Source organism: Pinus tabuliformis, chromosome 6, assembly GCF_031772625.1.
Source record: "Pinus tabuliformis cultivar Carrire ecotype Pingquan chromosome 6, CPIR1, whole genome shotgun sequence".
In the NCBI taxonomy this organism is placed as follows: Eukaryota; Viridiplantae; Streptophyta; class Pinopsida; order Pinales; family Pinaceae; genus Pinus; species Pinus tabuliformis.
The window spans coordinates 1,284,540,238-1,284,561,084 of NC_142292.1; the positions used below are offsets into that span (position 1 = coordinate 1,284,540,238).

The 20,847-nt window shown below is 33.5% G+C and overlaps 1 long non-coding RNA gene across 3 annotated transcripts in view; it reads left to right on the top strand.

The window, feature by feature from the left end:
- The first annotated feature begins 3,588 nt into the window (after positions 1 to 3,588).
- LOC149263326 (uncharacterized) overlaps positions 3,589 to 20,847 on the top strand; it is an 80,792-nt gene continuing 63,533 nt past the window's right edge. The window contains exons 1-4 of one of the 3 annotated variants that reach the window (XR_016259253.1): positions 3,589 to 4,511; positions 4,683 to 4,989; positions 5,173 to 5,242; positions 7,632 to 7,764. This is a non-coding gene — a long non-coding RNA (uncharacterized LOC149263326). Of the gene's footprint in view, positions 4,512 to 4,682; positions 5,243 to 7,631; positions 8,075 to 20,847 lie in introns of those variants that run through there. The other 2 variants (XR_016259251.1, XR_016259252.1) reach the window with 2 other exon arrangements.

Below are 20,847 nucleotides of genomic sequence, written 5' to 3' on the forward strand. Positions count from 1 at the left end.
GGTTTCAAAAGGAAATGCAACTGAAAGTTCTTATGAGAAGCCTGATATTCCTAAAAATTTCATATGGTCATGGGAAGAGATTAGACACAATAAACACATAACTGGTTTGGGTTACAAAGAGGATATTCTGGATGTATCTTTTTACATACCAGATTTTGCGAAATCGATACAATTCCGAAGTGCTGAATTTCTCGATGGTGTTGTTCTAGAACAAGTTGATAGATGCCAACAATGTAACAGAGTTGGACATATGAAAGATTAGTGTTTTGATCTTCACCCGTGTGAGCATTGCGAAAAGAGAAATCATCATACAAATATATGTTCTAGAAAGAAGACTACTGCAAGAGAGAAGGTAAATTTCGGATGGATTGCTTCTTTGGTTAGACCAAAACATCCAAGAAGATTTATAGGGCATATCGAAGAATATGTTCTAGAGTGATGACTAGCCTTGCAGTGACGAAGAGTACTTCTCACCTTGTATCCAACAAGGGGGGAATTGTTGATGATTTACTACAGGTTCAAGTTCAAGATGTCAAGCGAGCCTGTGTCAGAGTTGAATTGATCGAGTTGATTGAGTACTTCCATGTTTGGAATTGTTCGAGGAACTACTGTGATAGTTCCAAAGTTTGTGGTCACCTTAAAACCACATTTTTTATTGTTCTGAGAACCACTATGAAAGTTCCAGAGTTGGTATTGGTTGAGACTTTGAGTTCTCCCATCTTGGTTTGTGGTCATCCTTAAAAACCATTTCTTGAGAGACATTCAACTCTTGGCTGAGATGCATTTTTGCATTTTGAGCTCTCATTCTTGGACTTTGGTATATCCCTTCGGATTAAGGGGGGAATGTTAGATAGCTAATCCTCGGGATTAACCTTGGGTCAGTTTGGGTAGTTATTGGAGTCCAACAACTCCCAGGAACTAATTCAATTGTTTCCTATTTGTATTTATATGTACAACATGTACATAATTCTTAGAGATTGATTAATATACATTTGATTTGGTTTTGAGTCTCACATGTTCTACAATATGTATGTTCTCAAATTCCATAGGTCATTGATATTTGAGCAAGAAATAGGTTGAAAGTTTTATTGTCTATGCATACTTTTGATTCTATATGAATAGTAAGTATGTGATTTTTCAATGGGGAAAAAAATTAATATATAAGTTAAACATATATACATTTAAAAAAAATCACATAACAAATTTCTTAACCATGGAAATTCTTAATTTGTAAATAGGCTTTGTTACGATACTATGGGCTAATACCATGGCTCATCAATACCACATGCACAAAAAAACCATAACTCATTTCGAATGACGCTTGTTTATATGACATTTTTTTAATTAATAAATTTAATTAAAATGGGAACAATGTATAATTATTTTGGAAATAAATTTCAATCTCTAATTTGTGTATATTGTTTAGAATATTCTAAAATATTCCATAATTTGTGTATATTGTTTAAAATATTCTATAAAAGGTAAATTTTACCATTCAATTATCTAATAATTATTGAAAATTAAATAAAACACTGAAAAACCTATTATGGACAAAATTAAATAATAAATAATATATTTATTTTGAGGGAAAAAACCATCACCACGGAAAAGACCTTAGACACTTGACATAATCAAGGACATGGTAGCTCAACTTACTCACGGAACGGCGTTGCAGGTGTGAAGACAAATAAGTGGTAGATGAAGTAAATCAGAGGGACGGTGTTGCAGTTGTAAAGACAAATAAGTACACATGGAAATTGAGTGCAACATTATGCATATAATCCAAACGAACAAAAGTTAGAAGAAAAGGGAAATTGACCAGCACAAGATCCAAACAAACCATAACTACCTCCTCCCTTATTGACCATTGAGAGAGCCGCGTTAACAAGGAGAGAGAGCCATCAAAATGTGTGTCTCCATCGCTTTGACCAGAAGTTAGTACCTAATGTCAAATCCATAAACATAACTTCAATATAAGAAATTTACACACTATGGAATGCAATTATTCCACTTTTTAAAAGTTGACAATTATTTATTGAGGAGCTCGTACAAATACAAGCAGTAAATAAATAAGCTAAGTGTAGTGTACTAAAATCTCATACATTAAAAGTATTTGACTTAATTTTAAGTACAGGCCCCAAAAATTCTGGAGATTTAAGGATGGATCTTTTAGCACAAATGTATAGTCAAATGCACTTTAGGCACCTAGCTTTAGGAATTTCTCAATTATTGTACTGCTCGTAAAACGTGTCCGCCTCATATTTATTCTTTCTAGGGTTACTATTAACAATGGAAAGTATTTGTAATCTCAATTCAAACTTATAAAGAGGGCATGTAATTAATGTGATTTGATGATAAATTGGTTCAAATGGTTGGAGGCATGTGCATAGGGTGATATTTGATATTAGGGCATATTAGGGTGATATTTGATTTTTGCTTTTGTACGAACCAAGCAATATATATTTATTATAAATCTCAGGTCGTCTCTTAAATATATATAAAAAAATTGTCTATCTTCGCCTACCCTACTATGCTATAGCAAGCATGGCATGCGATATAATTTTTTAGTGTACACATTTAAACAAATATTTTCTCATATATAATAATAATAATAAGTGAATGGTATAACCAAGACAAAGTTGTATAACCGATACATAAAATGTCTCCCAACAACAGGTTGTCTTTTAACTAAAAGTGGAAATATTGAATGCCCTAATAGGTTATCCCCACCGAGGTTAGCCCGCTTGATCTGCTCCATATAATCATATTCAAATTAATATCGTCTTCTTGATTTGACATTTGATTTTGTCGCATAGCAATATGTGGGATTAAATAATTGAGGGGTGATTTTCATTATAAAATATTATCTGGCCATTTATGATTAAGCTAATTTCGTTAGCAAAGTGGTTGGTTGTATGTGTGACGGGGAATTTAAAATAAAACATTTACAGTTCAGCGTATCTAATTTAAACAAACTTGTTTCAATTTTGTTGCTAAATTCTAAATATGGTCACGATTCACGGCTAAAAGGTCAAGCGGTCGAGTCATCTAATTTAGCGGAAGTCTAAATATGATGATGATTTACAGTTAAGAAAAGGTCACCTTATCTGGATAAGCATGCAAGTGTTATAAAGTGTAAACATGATGATGAATAAGACGTTTCACACTTCACCTCATCTAAAGATAGACGAGCTTGTGCCAATTTTACGGTGATAAAGCATTACATGTTAACGTCTAAATATGATCATGATGGAGACGGCATTTAGTGTTAAGTCTGGAAAAAGAGGTCAAATGCCTTACCCGGAGGACACGGCATTTAGTGTCAAGTCTGGAAGAAAAGATGAAATGGCTTAGCGAGAAGAGGGCTTAGTAATGGAAAACATAAACACGGGAGGGAGGGAGAGGAGGAATGCTTGATGCTTAGAATTAAGTCTAGGTTTTCGGTGTGTGGCATCTCGCGCAAGCCGCGGCATCATGTGAATCCTGCGCATATGCTTTTACAGGCAATTAATGCAATACCCGCACATATACTTTTAGGGGCAATTAAGGTTCCGTGTTTCTTTCTAATTTTGTCAATGTACAGAAGAGATGCTTCCGGAGAGAGAGAGAGGGCAATAATAAGTAGAGGCGAAGGGGTTGTTTCTTCCTCATTGCATTGCATGGGCACATTGGAAGAATTGTGGTTATTCGCGGTACTGCTGCACGGCTCGCGCCAACAGTATTGAAGATAAGAGCTGGAGATCTGGCATTCATTTTTTCACTGTCCTGTACATATAGCAAGTGGCCATGGTAAGGCCGTCGTCCGCCCACTGTTTCTCCTGGGTTTTCGTCTCTTATTACTCCCCGCTAACCCCACACGTCCTTGTTCTTCTGCCTTATTCCCTAATCGCGTTTTCTTGGGCCATGAATTAATCCGTCTATCATCACAATTTGTCCAGATCTGAGACGAGTGCATTTCTTTTTCTTCAGATCTTCACTGCAGGCCCTCTTTCTTGGATATGCAATTTCGGATTCTGTGCTGTTGCTGCCTTAATGTCGGATTGAGTTTTGGCACATCCAATGATCGATTCTTTGCAGAACCTTATATGCACCGATTGAGTGTTTATTTCCATTATTTTTTTGTTTGTCTGTAGAGGCCGCGCCTCGATCTGTTGAGTGCTGACAGAAGAGAGTGAGCACACATAGCAGGAGCTCATGAGATTATGAGTTCAGCCATGCGTGCTCACGTCTCTTTCTGTCAGCGGCTCCTCGGGAGCGATCTCAGGCTTTAGGTCCCTTCCCCTTCTGTGGCCCTAAATAATTTGTTAAAAGCCATTTGTGTCCTTCCCTATTTCCAGCCGGCCGCTGTGGCCAAGATTCCAAAAGAAGAGCCCGTGGAAGTTCCCTTCCTTCACTAACGCGACCTCTGCTGCAAAAGACCAGACAATGGGAGAATCGGGAGTCGAGAAATGATATTATTGATGCAAGCACGCTTCTCGAATTGCTACAAGGCCATGGCACTCAGTTCTGAGGTTATACTGATACCGTTGTCTTCCAAATCTTTGACTGATAGGCTATTTAAATCTTTTGTTTTTACTGCCACGAGATTCTTGATATCATAGAGATAACAATTTCGCTTAATATTATTTTATCTTTCTGCTACCCTAAGAAACACGCAAATCTGTGTGAATCATCGAATACAGGTCTCTCTGGTCCCCGTTGGAGGGAAATCCTCTCCCGGGCGTATCTTCTGTCTCTGCATGTGAAGTATTGCAGTCCCATCCATGGTAGCTCGGTCAGGGCTTCTGAAATTTAAGCATTTAAGACTGCGGCGGGTTGCTCAGATGTATTTCGATTTGTTTCGGTTTTCTTTGGATGATTTAGGCCGGGGAGTGGAGAATTAGATGAATATAGTAAGAATTAAATGCGCGACCTCGTTTGGTGCACCGGCACAGAAATCGATATTTTGATGAGACTTGATGAAGATATCTTTAAGCTTGGCTGAGAAAGGTTCGATTCTTGAAAACTGCTGTAGTTTTGGCCACGGAGTGGTCTCTTTGCCGACTATTTAGATAAAGAACAAATCAGCTGCATTAATTTTGCATACATTTAGGCCTTGTTGGAGACGATTTTCCCTTCACCTCATCCAAACTCTACCGAGAGGAAAAGTAACGAGTTTGCGTTGTGCGCTAGGGTTGCAGTAGCTTCCACTCAAGGACAAATGCGAATGCACATGTGAAACAAGGGACATTCAACGCTGTAGGTATGATATCCTCTTATCGTTATATCCTTGAATTTACATCCTTGAATTTGAATTGATAAAGACCGTAAGAAGGTCTTGTCGTGATTCTACTTTCTATAGACAAAATGAACTGAAAATTTCCAGCTTACGCAGAAGTTCTGATCTTATGGTTTCTATTCTCGCTGGAAGTATATTTGATACTTTTGGAAACTGGAAACAATCTAATGTATGTCACATTCTTAATAGGTAATAAGCGGGTAGTAAGCGATGATTGACATGTGGAATATCACGATCTGCTGTTCAGTTTTTTAATTTATTTTTATACTCTGAGCATGCTTATCATTTTCAATATCACAGTTCTTGATATTTTCCACACTGTGAGCGTGCTTTTCTTTTTCAAAATCACAGTCCTACATGCATCGATCAATGTAATTGCAATGGCTATTATACTGATGTACTTGGTTCGGAAATGGCAAACAAAAACAGCTAGACCTGACCGCTTGCCTGCTTTCATTTTGAGCCGAACAACGCGCCATGAATCTTTTCACGGAGTTGCAGATTTATGCCTTTGGAATAACATTTGGAGTCAAACAAGGCTGCATGAATCTTCTCACGGTGTTTCAGGATTTATGCCTTTATTGAATCACATTTGGAGTCAAACAAGGCTGCATGAATCTTCTCACAGCGTTCCAGGATTTATGCCTTTGTTGAATCACTTCAGGCTATCCTTGTTAAGCTATGATAGGAATCTTTCCTTTTCTATTTCTTAATATTCTTTTCCTCCCTATCCGATTCCGTGCTGTCAATGTGAGTGAACTTTTTGTATCCTTGCCTATGGACAGATTTAAGGTCGAGTGACTTTCATAGATGTCTATGTCTCTGAAAAGAGAGTGCGGGATATGCTACTTGTTTCATCCATCAGTCGTCATCATAAGGCACCAACTTGATTTTTCTGAAAAGTCATTATTAGAAACCACTAGAATTCCCAATAACGAGGTCAATATGGAGACGAAATCCTTGGATGTTTCGATATAAGAGAATTGCGCAATTGTTTTTTATTTCCTCGCATCCTAGCTTCTTTTACTCGTAGTTTTCTGGAAAACCATATGCAAGTAGTTGTCGCTATTTTAGTGTTAGAACATAGACTCATTTGTCTAGCAGAGGATTCGTTCACTTTCTTGCAAAGCAAAGTTCTATTTCCATTGAGATTTTGCATTAAACTAGTGAAATCATCTTGACACACATTAGTTTATTACGCCTTAGAGTCAAAATTTTCAAACTAAAGGTAGTCGTAGTAGTTGTCCCTTGTAAGGTGGCAATCCAGGGAGAGGTATGTCAACTGCTTGCTCATAAAACACTGGTATCTTCCTTGTTTTATATTTTTTATTTATTTGTTTCGATCCTTTTGGTCTTATTTATTGTTTTCCACTATTGCCACGACATCAATTTTCTATTTCACCATAGACTCTTTACTAAATACTTCGAACTTTCTGCCAGGTAACTTTAATCTGAACATAGAAGTCTAGACATCGACGTTACTGATATCAATTTTTCAATCAACAGATTGTAAATTTACTACCAAATGTATTGTCCTGTAGGTCAAACGCCTTAACTGCTCGAAGAAATTATGCATTTTCCAGAGTTATCCATGTTTCATCACTGTTTTCGTCCTCGTCGATTTATCCTTTTGTTCTCCATTCTCACTTATCAATCAATCACGAAGGTTGCAGACACATTGGAATAAACAATAAAGCCGTAAATAAAGTTTCATGTTAAATAAAAAATGTATCTGTTTTTTCTCTGTGAAAAAAAATTCGTGTTAAATCAAAGGATATGCAGTAAGAATATTGTTTCCAACTAATGCCTCAGATTAACAGTTGATCTCCCGCCACCTGCAGATTTTTGTACAAGTTTTTATATGCCTAGCCGTCTGACAAACCACAGGATTCAGCTTAGAGTTTTTATTGGTTATCTTGGTGATTCTTTGGATAAGTTTGATATTCCCAAGTACTAAATACAGAATTTCACCTAGGACATTTATGCTATTAAAACTGCGTTCACCTTTCATCTTGCTATATATTTGTCTGAGGGACTCCAGTCTCAATTGATTTGAATCAGCAACAGATGCTTGTACATGAGATAAATCAATTTTTACCAGCACAAAGTTATGTAGAATTTCACTCTCAATCTTTATGTCAATGAAACATCTGAATTTTTGCTTAGATATTTGTATGTAACTCTCGAATCTCAACTAGCTTGACTCAGCAACATAGATATGTTTATATCACCATATAATAATAATCTCGACCTTATTCTAGCACGAGATACACCAATTAATTTGTTGTTTTCTTTGGTATTTTTTTTTGAGTTTTCCAATGAAGTCATCGAAATCCTGAACGACTTTTTGCAGGTCAATGAATTATGCTGGCTGCGTCAAAGCATTTTCAATTTGCACTCCCTACTTTAATTAATTGAAGATGTCATAAAGTGGGAGCCATTTTCAGTAACCGCTGATGACCGAAATCATATATGCAGGCATTCAGGTATGCGTTTTTTGGAGAATCAAATTTGATAAAATTGCAAAAGAATTACAAATATTTATGCTGCCATTAAGCAAATTGCATTCCGATACTTTAAATGTAATGTAGTTTGCAATGTAGCTATCTCCATTCCTTTACAAATGTTGATCTACACCTGGACACAACGAGTATATAGGGTGTTAACTCTACTCCAAAGCAAATATGCTTACCTAATTTAGGCCTAATTTAGGTTTTAAGTGATGCTAGACTCTAAAATCATGCTGTTATGGTAGGACTAGTCTCATGCCCTTCAAATTAAACCTCTTTGATGAGATCCTTGTCTTGCTACTTTGTGCAACGTTTCCCCCTTTTTACTTATGGCATTCTATCTAAGGATAATATGATTGATCGTGCAACCATTTTAATGTGCCTTAATTTAGTTTGTTCGTATTTGTTAACTAATTTGTAACGGTGAGACAAAGGGTCTTTATGTGTTGGTTAAGGCACTCCTTTGCTCTGAGCACTTGGTTAAACAAAACGTGGAGGCTTGAAGATCCATTGGAGCTATTGGTTAGGTGTTTGTTTGAACGGCTCATGCCTGTGTTTGTTTGAAAGGTTCAAGCCTTATTTACACCTAAAGTATGGGGTGGTTACTTTTTCATCATGAATTGGATGTCAAGGGTAAGCCACAAAGTTGACTTTACAAATTCAACATGTTCATTTTGCCATTAGGGTGAGAAAATTCAACATGTTCTTCGAAATGCCAACTTGTTAGTGCATTTGGGGCATAGCTTAGTTTGAATTTCATTTCCCTTTCCTAGCTCTCCTCCCATGGAAGGGGCCATTTCGGGGATAGTTGGATGGTTAGGGATAATTTCAAATTAATTTGGCTTTGCTATTGGTTTTATGTGGAAACATTATTATATAGTTATATTTAATTAGGTTCTTCATCTCCAATTACTCTTGGGGATCGGTAAATTTTTAAGGCAGAAATGTCTTTATTCTTGTGAGTTCACCTACATGAATTTTGATATGATGTTGAGTTCTTCTCCATGGGGACTCGAGCTCATTTGATGGCCTCGTAGTTTTTGTAGCTTAATGCTTCTTGGCACCCCTATACCATTTTGAATCCTAATGGAGTTATTTGTTCTTTGAAGTAATACATGGAGCATTTTCTTTTGCTTTTTGGTCTTAGCTTACCATTTCTCACTATTTTATTGCCTTTCCAAAGTATTGGATGCATGAACTCAAGTGGAGCAACATGACAAGTCTCCTTGATTTATGTCATATTCTTTTAAGCTCTTTTACAATACTGGTTCACTTTCTCCATCATCTCTAATGGAAAATGGTATCTTAATTCCTTTTAATAGAAAATATTTTCTTAAGAAATAGAGTTGTTTAAAGCAATATCAACCATTGTTGGAAAAGACATTAATTATGAATTATTGTCTAGTGATATTCCTCTTGATAACTCACAATATTGGCATACCAAATTATAATTTCATCACTATTTTTTGCTAATAATCATGTTGCCACCATTATAATATTTTTCCTTTTGATGTTGTCTTTTATGTTCATGGTTTTCTTTTGGAGGTTTGATGATCCCTAATGCATAATTACTTTATTTCCAATCATCACAATTATGTTTCAAGGAAATTACATTATGACAACACTTTTACAAATTTGCCTATCAACCAACAAAAGAGAGTGACATTTGTCCATTGTTAGTGTCCCTTTCCCCTCCATTTTCATGAATGCTCCTTCACTTTTCCAGCTTTCATTTGTTCATGTGTTACCAACAACAATGATTTTGTTGTGTCAAGCCCACTACTACAACTATTTGCAACCATCAATGCCTACGGTTTAAGTAGCCCATGCCTAGTGGTTTCAAGCTCGTAGGATTAAGTAGCCCATGCCTAATGGTTTCAAACTCATATATATGGGTAGTTCTCAAAGTAGTAGGAAAGGTTTGGTCCATCATTACATCTATCTCCAACCACCATTTCTTACAAAATAAATAAGCCCAAGTTTGGTGGATTCAAACCCTTGTACTTAGTAGTTTTGAAAGGAATTGGAAGGGATTACAATACCTTCTTCACATTTGGCTTGGGATAAATTAGTGCCATGTAGGAGTCCTTCCCAAGAGATTGACTGAAAGAAGGCACCCCATCTTGTTGATAAATGCTTTTTTAGTCAGTGTTGATAACTAGAGCTTGGTAAATAGAAGATGTAGAAGCAATTTTATGGAAATAGCCAATTTACCATTAATTATAGATAGAGTGATTTATATATAGTAAAAGATATCAATAGGGCCAAGCTAGGGCTAGCGGCTTCAACGAGGTTGCAAGAACTTTTTATGAGGAATCCCCCTCTAAGAAAAATCTTTGAGAACTCTTTAGGCTAAGTATTTTGTATTGACATGCAAATAGATGCAATTATTTTTGTGTAAGATTTAAAACAATAGATTACTTGTTTATAGGTACCATGACAATGTGTTAGATGGCCTTTCTCAACATAGATAATATTTTAATAGGTGCTATGTAAAATGTATTTCATGGTTATTGTTGATTTTGTGCATAGTTGGAGATTATATTGCATAGATTTAAGATCTTTAGGATGTTTTGTTAGAATGTAGATGTTTTATATCTTTATTTTTTAAATAAAAAATGTTCTATGTTGTATATATCTCTAGGATTTCTTGGCATGCTTTTATTATTTCAAAACCAAAAACTCTTGAATATATTATGGTGGTGTTCATTTACAACGTAATTTAGATTTGGAAGTGTCCCCACATGTAGGATGGGGTTGAAAAGTGGTTCTATTTAACCATCTTCTAATGTTATAATTCACAGTGAAACCCAATGGATGCTAGTATGTTGGTGACTAGTCTCAACCTAATTTATATCATCTGATGTTTAGAGTATGTGCAATCTTAATGATAAGTACTTTATATGATAGATAGGAGGTTATGCATATCAATAAATAAGAAAATATATCATCTTAGATTTAGTTAGTATGATTGATGAATGACAAGTGCTTCTTGTGGCTTCATGTGGTTACAAGAATGAGAAGCAAAGGCATGGGTTACTAGGGAACAATGAAAGGACAAAATATGACAATTAGACAATTATTAGTTAAATTCATTGAGTTGTTACTGTGTTAATGATAAGCTAATTTATAATGAGAAATTTTATACAAAAAATAGTTCAGAATCTTAGAGTTGAAAGCATGATGTGGACTTCTGTGTAGAAAACGTACACATAACAAGCTCATTTTGGTACCCTATTGATTACGTATACCGATTTGAAGTTTGTCTTTGCAAAATGAATGATATAGGAGAATAGTTGTTGATGATACATGGAAACACACTTGGTCTTGTGAAGAGGCTTAGAAGCCCTCAAGTAAATACTTTACCATGTTGTATCTACTAGAAACTCCCTTCAATGAGGTGGGCACATATCAAATATTAACAATCCAATTGAGTATTAGTGCATTTCTCCAATTTTGTAATTGTTATAGTCCACTTCCATTGGAATGAATATGAGTAATTACATTTTCAAAGATATTTAGCCTTGTCTCTCCACCAAGTTCTATAATGTTTTAATTTAGACAAGGGATTGATCCTATGCTTAAGAGGATGACCGTTCTTTCATATATGAATTCAAAAGCCTGACCCATACTATATTGGAGAAGATGTTACTCATAAATAAAAAGCATGCCTATCTAAGCATAGAGCCCACAAACCCATGCAAATAATGAGTAAATCCATAACAAATTGTATTTTAGATATTTATATATCCCTTAGAGAGATTTATTATTAAGGTTGCAACATAAATGTCACTAAACTCAATTTTATTTCATTTCCTTCATTTAAATCAACTATAGTCATGGCTAGTTTCCCAAATTTGTTTCCATGGTGTGCCAACACTTTGAGAAAATAGGTAGTTGACGACCATGATTGTGAAAACTTGGCCATGCCCTTAGTTTGTGTTTATTTGGATTCCCAAATATCCCTTGATACTTCTAATAAATATTTTTTTGGATTCATTCTCATTCAAACCCTAGCTTCTTAAAAACATGGATAGGTGCAAAAACTAGTGTAACTATAGAAAACATACATATACCTCCTCTATATGCACCCATTTAGATAAAATATTATATCCACTGAATCCATCATTGATAGATAGGGCCTAAAAATGGAGGTCGAGTTATAAAAGAAGATTGCAATGTAAGATGGGAGAGCCATGTAGAGAATTTTGCACTACTATCATTTACATAAATGATAGATGTATCACTAGAAACAAGGTTGATATGGTATATTGATATATAAGGACAAATGGATGATGACATCCCTTTGTAAACATCAAAATCAATATCTTTGAGATAAATATTCCATATTGACACATTGACATGCATATATACATACAAATATTTAGGTGTAAGGTTTCTAAACATAGATAATTTGTTTATGGGGTATCATGTCCATATTTTTCTTTTCATTTTTTACTAGAGGGATAAAAAACTAAGCTTTTTCCGTACTTGCATAAAATAAGGTTGATTTTGATTACTACCACTATATCTCGAGGTTAACCAAGCCACAATAGCATGCGACCCACAGGTTAATTGGGGGATTTGAACCTCGAATCTCCTAGTACACAACACTTCAATATCGCAACAATCGCCAATTGAGATGACCCCAGAGGCTATCATGTCCATATGTTATATAGACTTTCTCAACATAGATAATTTCTTATCAAGTATTGTGTGAAATGTATTTTATGGCCCTTATTTATTTTGTGCATGGGTGGATATTAGATTGCATAGTTTAAATCTCTTTAGGGTATTTCGTTAGAATTTAGGCATTTATTCCTTTATTGAAATTGCTCATGAAAACCCACCACTCTTACCATATTATGATGACATTTATTTACAACTTCAAGAACAATGCTTTAGTTAAAAGCAATGAGTTTCTATTATGTTGAATGATAAGATAATTTCTAAGTAGAAATTTTGATACAAAATATAGGGTAGATTCGTACATTTAAAAGGTTGATATGGACTTGTGTGCGGAGACCTTACACATGAAGAAAACTACTTTAACAAGGGTTGTTTCCATGACTATGCTATCAATGATGTACATGGATATACATGGATGTCGAGTATTGAAACCATCTAAATTGGATAACTGAAGAATACCTTTTGTTTTTTTAGTGTTGGTCTTGCTATATGATATTGGAGTGCTCATATAAGAAAACAAATGTTTGATTACTTTCAAGTTTGTGAAGCTAGACATTCTTGTAAAAGATTGCCCAGATATACTTGATCTTGTTTGCTCTTTATTTTGTAGACAACATAAAATTGAAGATTTCAAAGCTCTAGTGAAAAACTTTGATAAGGAAAGAAAGAAACAAATCATCAAACTTTGTTAGAATCAGAGGTCAACAACATATCTATGGAAGATTGCGATATGCGCATGCAAGTGAAAATGTAATAAAAAGGGTGGTACTCAAACAGTGCACACATATATTGATCTTGTTTGCTCTTTCTTTTGTAGACAACATAAAATTGAATATTTCAAAGCTCCAGTTAAAAAACTTGGTAAGGAAAAACACGAATAATTCATTAATAAAAAATTATTACATTAAGTAGCTATTTATCACTTTAACTAGCTAAATGACTATAATTATTGAAATCATAAGTACAATGACCATATGTAGATATAGTTGAATAAAAGAATAACACCATTCAAACTAGAAGAATGTTTAATCCATTTGATGTTTCTACTTTCAAAAAAGTAGAGGATATCTAGAAATACTATCTTAGTGGATGTGTGGAGGAAGCTTGTGAGCATTTTTGAAAAAGGTATTGTGATTCAAAAATCAAAGAGATTGAAGTTTGTGAACAATATACCATCTTAGTGGATGTGTGGAGGAAGCTTGTGAACATTTTTGAAAAAGGTAATGTGATTCAAAAATCAAAGAGATTGAAGTTTGTGAATAATATACCATCTTAGTGGATGTGCAGAAGTAACTTGTGAGCATTTTTGAAAAAGGTAATGTGATTCAAAAATATAAGAGATTGAAGTTTGTGAACAATATATATGATTGAGAGATATAACATAGTAATTTTTTAGGTAAGGAAGATGATGGAGAAGCATATTTAGATTTTACCATTGACGAGTTCAACATTTAGTATGTTTTGAATTTGGTTGCATAAGTGAAATGATTTTACCAAAAGAGACATGGGAAGTTGCGGGTCATCCAAAGTTGGTTTATTATTGATTATATTTGAAGCAAACAAACATATTACAATTATGTCTTGTTAGAAGTATGAGAGGAGATTTGGTTGATTTGAATGTTTTCGAGAGGAGAAATTTTGTATTCAATTAAATTCCTTGATGATGATGATGCATATTCTACATTTAAGGGCCACTTATTTGCAAGAGAATTGATTCTACCGAAAGAGACATGGGAAGTTGCGGGTCATCCAAAGTTGGTTGATTATTGATTATATTTGAGGAAAAAAACATATTACAATTATATCTTGTTAGAAGTATGAGAGGAGATTTGGTTGATTTGAATGTCTTCAAGAGGACAAATTTTGTATTCAATTAAATTCCTTGATGATGATGATGCATATTCTACGTTTAAGGGTCACTTATTTGCAAGAGAGGTCAAACCTATTTTTTCACTTTGAATTAGGGAGGATGTTGTTAAAGGGTAAGGATAAGAAGGGGATTCGTACAATGGATTATGGTGATGGCCACTAATTTATGGAGGATGATAAAGGATGAAAATACATAAAAAAAAACTAAGTAACACAACATGTCCTTGCATTGCCCCTCATGTTATGTATTTCACGTGTCAAATATGACATGTGTGACACATGTCCAACATGATTTTTACTTGTGCCTTGTTTGCAGTACATGAAATTGACTGGTGTCAGACACAAGTCCTACTAGTGTCCTGAAATTTAGATTTGTCGAGTGAAAAAGTATCTTAAAATAGATTTTTTGTCTCAGCCTCACGTAATTTAGTCATAGGTTTGGAGCTCTTAAAGGTTTCAGAGTGTAGTTGAGGGTGATTAAGAAATGTTAGAAGATATTCCAAGTGTTGTGAAGTGGATTTTTCTAGGCGCTACTAACGTTATGTAATTAATGTTAAATATTAAATTTTGAAGTAAAAGAGATAACTTTTTAACATGACCATTAATTGTTTTAGGATGTTTGAGAGGTTCCAACCTCATTGGATTTTATATGACGAAAGTAGAATTTTAGAACCCACTTAAAACCATGAGACTCAACAGTTTTCAAACTTCAAGATTTGGTGGGGTTGCAATGTTTCCATTCTTGATTCTGTCATGTTTGAGGGTATAGAACTAACATTCTATTAAGAGCACCAAGCCATTTATATACCTCGATGTTGGTGAAAATGATTGTTAAACTCTTCTATCATGACCCTAGTAAAATATACCCATCCCTAAAATAAAATATCAATTTGACACGTTCACATTTTTGTATCTTATCTTAGTACTTAGAGAGTGATATTGATAATGAAGATCACAATATGAGAAATAATTTTGATAATATATAGTACTAGTTATTTGTTTTAACTTGATATTGGAAATGATTTTGATAATATGTAGTATTAGTTATTTGTTTTAGCATGAATGTTTTTAGACTCTACAAACTATTTAAACTCTTTTTATTATATTTTTAATTTAAAGATAAATTCACTTAATACTATTTTGATTTTTGATTATGTATTAATTATGTAATTGAATTTGTATTACAATCCTCTAAATGTTTTATATATTTGTTTTTTAAAATATGTAATTCACTATTTTTATATGTTATATTTTTTTAATTTATAACACCTCCTTGTCATATTTTTGCACGTGTCAGAAACTTATATTTTCATGACCTTGTGCCATGTGACTTGCATTAAATGAAACTTATATTTTCATGACCTTGTGTCATGTGACTTGCATTAGAAAAAGTTATTGGAAAGTACTTAAATATTATGATTACAAATATGACAGCCCATATACCCTTCTATAAATATATATTTGAATTGGAATGGCACTTCCCATGTGGGGAAATTAATATTACAGTGTTATTTATATAGATGGAAACAAAAAGCTTGAAGTATTTACACGAAGTTGTATTAGTATTTGTAAATCAATCTCTTAATTTCGAGAATTTGTACGATTACCTAAATTGGATGAAATTGGAGACTTGGAGGCCATTATGAATAACAAATTGATAGATAATAAGTGAATGGGTTGGATGCACATAAAATAAGTGAATGGGTTGGATGCACATATATGTAGTATTGTGTGATAGTGGACTACACATGGATAATCCGAAAGAATGTTTCTAATTGAACTAAAAGATTTCGACCCAGCATTATATTTTAGGTGTAACATCAAAGTTATGTTATTTTATTGTATTGAGAGATATTTTCTAGTTTAGCATAGAAGAGGTTGTAATGTTGTGTTTTATCTTATTCTATTTATTGTTTTGTAAACATTTTGACTCAATCAAATTATATAGAAATTAAAATTAAAATTAATAACGTGAAAACATTTTATTTAATAAAAATAATAATAAAAATGTTAAAATAAAAATAACTTTATGGTATTGCTCATAATATTGACTTATGGTATGAGAACCCATGATATTCATGTGAAATGTAACCTATGTAAAGGGGGAAATTAAACCAATCTAGATCTATTTTAACTGAGGGATCAAATCTCTTGAGATGCAAACCTCTTTTGAAGGGAAAAGAGATTTGATCCCTCTTAGTGCTTGGTAGATCCAAAGTTAAAATGAGAGTTAAAATAATAACTACAGCGTAATTAAAGGTCTATTTTATTTCATATTAGTATCGAGAGTGAAACTTAAAAGTATAGGTAGGTCTCATGTATCCAAGAATTTGTTTTGAAAATTCATTAAAAACCTAGAAGTATAAGTAGGTCTCATATGTCCAAGAATTTGTTTTGAAAATTCATTAAAATCTAACTTACATAAAATAGGACTCAATAAGAAAAATGAGACCATAAAGAAAAGGTATAAAATAGGTCTCAATAAGACAAATGAGACCATAAAGAAAAAGATCTTAAATTTATCTTTTTTATGTTAGGTTCTATTCCTTATTACAAGGTGGAGAAACTAGAAAGTTATGAAGAACATGAGACCATAAAGAAAAGGTGAAAGTTATGAAAAGTTATGAAGAACATTAAAATAGGCTTAATTTTTTTTTTTTTTATGTTAGGTTCTATTCCTTATTACAAGGTGGAGAAACTAGAAAGTTATGAAAAATATTAAGACGAGCTTAATTTTTTTTATGTTACAGGGTGGAGAAACTAGAAAGTTATGAAAAGTTATGAAGAAAATTAAGATAGGCTTAATTTTTTTTTATGTTAGGTTCTATTCCTTATTACAAGGTGGAGAAACTAGAAAGTGGAAAAACTAGAATAAGATGAGTTTATTCCTTATTTCAAGGTGGAGAAACTAAAACCAAATGTGTCTATTCCTTATTACAAGGTGGTGAAAGGTTCTATTCCCTGTTATAAGGTGGAGAAACTAGAACAAGATGATGAGTACGGGAGACATTTGAATAATGAGGCTACAAAAGGAGAAAGAAGAATCAAGATTCAAGTAGTTATGATGAATAATGATGATTATATATGGAAAGAGATAGATTAATCAATCACTAAATGGAAAATAGGTGAACTTTGAGTTTAAGAAAGTTTTGAAGATAGCAAAATTGGAATATTATTGGTTTAAATAGGACGTAACTTAATTGGGCACATTACTTCCATATTATCAAGTCCTATTTATTCAAATATTTTTTTTTTCTTTTCATTAAATCTGTTGAATAATGAATCTTTATATAAATGTGATGATAAGCTAATTAAGAGACATATAAGTTAAATTTAAGCCTGAAAGCATGGGTGAAGTGTGAAGTTGGAAAAATGTTGGTAACGAGGTATAAGTTAAATTCAACCCTGAAAGCATGGGTGAAACGTGAAATTGGAAAAATATTGGCAACAAGGTATAAGTTAAATTAAAACCTGAAAACATGGGTGAAACGTGAAATTGGGAAAATTCTGGTAACTGCGTTGAGTTTCCTTGTTAAAGAAACACATGGAATATCCTGGTGGTCATGCATACTACAAATTTGGAGGTACAAGAATTTCTGTATATTTTTTTATGGTTGAATGATGCTTGTGTACATGATCATTGCTCGCACCTTTCATTGAGGAAATGTTATAGAACATTGTTGGTTGTGGACACTATTGATTTCTAACTGGATGGAAAGATATTACCAAGTGCGTATCATTAAGGAGGATACTAAGAAAGGCGAAAGCTTTTCAACAAAGTGTGAGGAGATTATTCATTATTTCTTAATATTTGAACAGACGAATACTTTGACCACATCCTCGGGAATGCTTATGAATACATTTAAGTTGATCATACATAAAATCTCATAGGGTGATTTGGATTATTGGACACTATATGGTATTTAAAAGCATTACTTCCAAGTACTGTGACATACATGTTACCATCAAAGTTTATTAGGAGTATATTGAAATCTCTACACTATTAATTGATCTATTCAATGAGTTGTTTCTTTGATGCCCCAAATAATATTTTACAATGGCCTTAAAAGATCTTGTGATAAATCCATTTTACATTGAATTCTTTTTTAAGTGGTTGCACATATTACAAGAATTTGATCTTAAGGTAGTGTCAAAACTTGAAAAGTATCACGTGGGATTGAATCATCTGTCGCAAATCCTATTTGAGTAAGGAAGGAAAAGGGATATAATGACATTCCATATGCACACGTTTGAGACGGATGATAGTCCCATTTGAACTCCCTGAACTTATCTCGATTGCTGATTTGCCAAATATTTGGTAATCAGATGGACATAGGCGTGGTCAAGTAATTAACCATGCTCATGTCCATCTAATTATCACATTCAGCAAATCAACAATCAAGATAAAAATGGCTATTTAAAATTAAAACTTAGCCAGGTTGTAATGTTTTTGGCAAATAGATTTGCACTTGAAACCATAGCCTCTCAATAGAAGAGATAATTGCTTGTGAAGGGAACTCTATTTTATTTCGATTAAAAGGAAAAAATATAAAATTCAATTGATAATATAGTTTGACCGTACTCCAACATGAGCATGACAAAATGGGAAGCGTGTGATGACATATCTAACAACCACTAATGTCATAACAAACTTATAAAGTGTCGTAGTGTGGACTGGGATGGCCATTTTTATTGTTTAGTAATAGTCGAATATACCTGCATATAAAGTATAAAATGTCGTAGTGTGGACTGGTATGGTCATTTTATTGTTTTTTAATAGTCGAATATACTTCTAAGAACTACAATATTTGCCGGGTTGGGAACCTCTCGCACTATGATAAGAAGCAGCCATTAAAGGCTTTGTTGTTCAAAGAACTATTTGAGAAATGGTTGATCACATAATTCGACCGATTAAACCCTCATCATAGTGAAGTGAATTCAATTATATTATTGCTAGCAGCAACCATCTAACAGTGGGATGGAAGTGATGGTGGAATGAGATTTTTTCTATTAAAGTACTTGAGTTATTTTTATGCAAATAAGCCATCGTTATTTTTATTGCAAATACGCCATCACAAGTTACGGATATACCAAGAGTCTCACGAGTGATCAATGGAAACACTTAATTTATAAGATTGTGCAAGTTTAGCTTGCAAAATTCTTGTGATACGGCATTATAATTATTTTTCCTTATTATCTAGTCCAGTGATACAATCAAAACATTTAGTAATGTTTTAGAAACAATGGTGAAAAAGATATGTAATGATAGTCATGATAATTGAGATAACAGAACAAAACAACTTTCAAAGCTTTGCCGGGAAGTCCATTCCAACGACATTTGGCGTGGAAGTAGTTGTGCCTTTACGCTTTCCTAGACCATGTTGTTAGCATTGAAGTAGTCGTACCTTTACACTTAGCACATGTGTTGACATTGGAGACTGCGACATAGAGGAATGAACTTGAATCACTAAAGTGAATGGTCAAACAAGACTAACTAAAATAAACTTGAATTATGATAAATTGACGTCAACTAATGAGTATCAGGGAGAAAGCATGCACAAAAATGAGATTATAATAAAGTATTTTGAGTTGAAATAGAAATATTTGTTAGACGATAATATATCTATTTTTACTTGATTAGTTGGCATGATTAGTTGGCATGGTAGGTATAGGATTTAGTCTCTATCAGTTTTTTAGTTTCAAATTTTATGGAGAGGGATTGAGGATGGAAGTTTTTTTAAGGGAATTAAAATTATTCAAAGAGGCATCCAAACTCGATCGAGCTTTGCACAATAGTGATAAGCATCCCATTATAGGTTGATCATTCTTCTTCTATCTAGTAAGCAAGCTCAATCATCCAATAAGCAAGCTCAACTTAGTTTGAAACACACACACACACTTATTTCCAAGTTTGAAAAATTGAAGATGGGATTGCTTTGTCCACATGTCATTTATGATATCCTTTAATGGTCACCATGATGAAAGAATTTCAAGGGGTGTTCATGAAAGATTGTCTTAATGTTCGGTTGCTCAAACCATTCTTTAACTTATTTAAGAGAGTTTTTTCATCCGTGTTCATGAAAGGCAGTATGAAAGATGGTCTTAATGTTCGTTGGCTCAAGCCATTCTTTAACTTATTTAATAGAGTTCAAGAAAATTTCTATGTTGAGTAATTTTTGTAATTTGGAGATATGAGTAGGTAGTTATGTTAATAGCATTGTTGAGTATATTTGGAGTTGTTAGCCTTATATTTTGAAGCATAGCGTATTATATAAAAAGATAGTTGTGACAATAAAATTTGGGGATGATCACGACTATTGTGATCACTTATATCAAGATCCTCATCACTAGTATCACCCTTCATTTTTCTCCTCTAGTTCAACCTTTGTCTTTATCTTGATTCTCTAAGGAAAACAATAAACACCACAAAATTATGATCAAACTGCCTAATCTAAGCCTTGAAATATGGTAGAAAAAGCTTAACATGTTTGATCAATGATT